This window comes from Nannospalax galili, unplaced genomic scaffold, assembly GCF_000622305.1.
Source record: "Nannospalax galili isolate Female #2095 unplaced genomic scaffold, S.galili_v1.0 scaffold129, whole genome shotgun sequence".
Taxonomy (NCBI): domain Eukaryota; kingdom Metazoa; phylum Chordata; class Mammalia; order Rodentia; family Spalacidae; genus Nannospalax; species Nannospalax galili.
Genome location: NW_008360030.1, coordinates 703,280 through 707,031, shown reverse-complemented (window position 1 = coordinate 707,031; position 3,752 = coordinate 703,280).

The following is a 3,752-nucleotide window of genomic DNA, read 5'->3' as shown; positions in this document are numbered from 1 at the left end:
GGAAATGGTGGGTGGCTTCTCCCTCAGATGATGTGAAATTGCCAGACTTTTTAAAGGTATGTTCAGAACTAATACGATAATATTGTTGCAATATAGCCTTGGAAAGCAACAAGACCAGTTTTAGAAGGAAAGGTAAAATACAGTCCACTTCTTGGTGGAAGGAACAGTATGTAAGGAATGAAGAAACTAATTGATGATAGCCATGGCTTCTTGTGGCTATCACCACTTAACCACTTAACATTCTTTTTTTAACATTTATTCATTTATTTTGGTGTGTGTATGTGTGTGGGTATGGGTATACCACAGTACAAATGTAGAAGTCAGAGGACAACTATTGGGAGGTCCCAAAGATCAAACTGAGTTCTTCAGACTTGGCAGCAAGCACCTTTGCCCATGGAGCCATCTTACCAGGCTGACATTCACATTTTTAAAAATTTATTATTGAATTTCTGTGTATTTCATACAGAACATCGTCCTCATTACACCCCTCTCATAGTCCCCACAACGGAATTCATACATTTGGTCTATTCTGTTAAGGCCTATCATGTCAAGTTAGTGTTCCCTAGATGTCATCCACTGAGGTCTAGTCAGCCTATCTAGAGTCCCTCCCTTTAAGAAGATCAGCTCTTCCTCACCCAGCAGTAATCAGCTGCCAATAATTCTTCAACTAAGATTGGGGCATGCTGTCCATTTCCATGGTTCTGTGCTGGGTTTTTGTCTGCTTGAGTTTGCGTGGGTCTTGTGCATGGTGACACCACTGCTGTAGGTTCATCTGAGAAGAGTCCCAGGAGCCTGTAAGACTCTATTTCCATATGGTCATGCGCCTTCTCCCTGACTCTTACAATCTTTCCACACTGGTCCCTGATCCCTGGGTAGGTATATTTTAATATAGGATTCCTGTCCAAGGACCCACTCTCTGTAGACTCTTATTCTCTACATTTTGGCCATTTGTGACCTTTTGTTTTCCTGGTCCACTATTGCCTGGGAGAGTTTCATTGACAAGAATTGAAAAATGCATTAGTGTTTTCTTCATCCCTTGTTCTATGTTCCATGAGCCTTAGGCATAGAGGTTGCATCATAAATGTATCACTTAGGCTTGGGCAATTCACAGACAATCTCTGTGTGTGACCAGTTGTGGGAAATCTGTAATAATCTCTGTTGAAAAAGAAGATTCTTTGATGAGTTGTGACTGGGATACTTCTCTATAAACTTAAGGATCCATATTTTGCACATAGTAAGAAATTATGCTTGTCTGTGGATGTGAGAGCCTTGGGGTTTCTCTAAGATCTATGACCTCTCCAGCTATGTGTATTTGGCTAGGTTTCCAGTACCACACATGTGTTTCCTCCCATTGAGTGGTCTTTAAGTCCAATCCTGTTGTGATTTTTGGCATGTGCATTTCTTTTGTTGTTTGTGATTCTGCTATGAAACTCAAGCCTTCTTTTGTTGATTTGAAGTCTGCTTCTGTTTGTATTATTGGTGTGCCTTGGTTGTTCTCTTATTGGGTATATAAATCTGGTTGATCTAGGCTTTGAGTTCTCTGATTTTATATTGGAGGGAACAGATAGCTTCAGTCCAGCTATTCAGGAGCACCTGCAGAGACCCAAGTCAGGTGCCAGTCAGATACTCTCAGGCTTCCTACAAAGGTCTGGACCCTTACCAGCAAGCAGTCACAGCACAATTTGGGAAGCTCACTGGGGGGTGGTTGTATTTAGGCCTTCTCAGGTAGCCTGCCAAGTTCTGGGCCCCTAGTAGAGGACAGAGGATCCTAGACCTGGGGTGGTGGGATGGACTTCAGGTGGTCTCAATATAGGGGGATGGGCACTGCATGATTTGGGGAACCTCACCACCACGGGGAGTCAGAATCCAGGCACTCTCAGGCAGTCTTCTAAGGTCCATGCCCATACTGTAGGGCAGGAAGCCTAGCCCTGACAAAGTGGGAAGGGCCACACATGGTCCCAAAGTAGGGGGTTGGGCACTGCTGGATTTGTGGAAGCTCACCACCAAGTGGAGGCTGGATCCAGGCACTCAGGCAGTCTGCTAAGGTCTCAACATTCACATTTTTAAAGCTATCAAAATATGATCCATGCGACCAAGAGATTTTTCTATGTAGTTCATATTGTAAATCCTGTGCCCAGAGCAGTACCTAGCTGTGCTGGACAGCTTTAGTGTCAACTTGACACAACTGAGTTGAGGGACCCTCAATTGGGGGATTGCCTCTATTGGACTGCCCTGTGGCCATGTCTGAGGGGCATCTTCTTGATTGTTGAGTGATGTGGGAGGGCCTAGCCCACTGTGGGTGGTGCCACCCCTGGGCAGGTGGGCCTGTGTTGTATAAGAAAGCAAGCTGAGCAGGGGCCAGGGGAGCAAGCCAGTAAGCAGCATTCCTCCATGGCCTGTGTTCCAGCTCCTGCCTCCAGGTTCCTGCCCTGAGTTCCTACCTTGGGCTCCCAGATGAACTGTGACCCGCAATATGTAAGCTAAATAAACCCTTTCCTCCCCAAGTTGGTATTGGTCAGAGTGTTTTGTCACAGCAATGGAGAAACAGACTAGGACACTAGCACATATTAAGCACACAATTGCTTATTAATAAATTCTGTTTATTATCTAAACTTTGGTGATTCCACTCTAAAAGAAACTGAATTGTCCCCACAATTGTTAAGCTCTGCTGACATCTGGTCCAATATTTTACTATATATCTTTAATTAGAAACTCAGGTCACAAAGAGAAGTTCACAGGTTTTACTTGTGGTGAAAGCATGAAATAGCAGAGTCTTTAGAAGTCTGTAGACCTGGAAAAAAAAACATATTCCTGCCCTCACTAAGGATTCTGGAAAGGATAAGAGCTAGAGTGGAGGGCTTTGGGGAATGATGTGTTGCTCATGGGACATACAAAAGTTCAAGAGAATAACTGGAATTTTTAAAAGATTTGAGTTTTGCTTAATTTCAGTTTAAATCTACAATAAAAATCTATTTTAATTTGGAACATGTAAATAATAAAATAATATTTATTACATTCTCACTATTCATTACCATTTAATATTTAACATATTTCCTTCTATTTTTCTTCATGTCTATATAAATCCCACATTGATTTTTTTGGCATGTCAAACATTCAAATGTTATTCCATTTTTTCTGATATATGTGATGAGCATGCTCACACATTTAAAATCTTTCAATATAATTTTAAATATCCGCATAAGATTTCACCAAATGGTGTTTCATAATTTCCCACTGGTCTCAAATTAATGAATATTTATAATATATCTGTTTTTATCTATTATTTAAAACATCACAACAAAAGTCTTTGTTTACAAATTTTTATCCCTCTTTCTGCTCATTTTGTCAAGTCAGTGTCCAATAAAGTGAAATTATTTAATCCAAAAGAACAGACTATAGAAAAGACATCGAAATTGAAAAGGAAGAACCAAAATTGTGTTTACTGATTATATGATCAAATATATACAAAACTCTGAAGATTTCACAAAAAAAACGTTAAAATAAATAAATTTAGAAAAGTTACAGGATGCAAAATCAGCATGCAACACCCAATCTTTCTATCCACTAACAATAAACTATCCACAAAAGAAAGCAAGAAAATAATTTCACAAATCTAGTTATATAAGTCACATATACACACAGAGAGAAAAATTCACTTAAGAATAAATTTAAGGACTGGAGAGATGGTTCAGCAGTTTAGTGGGCTTAATGCTCTTGCAAGATTACCCAAATTCAATTCTCCTAAATTCAGT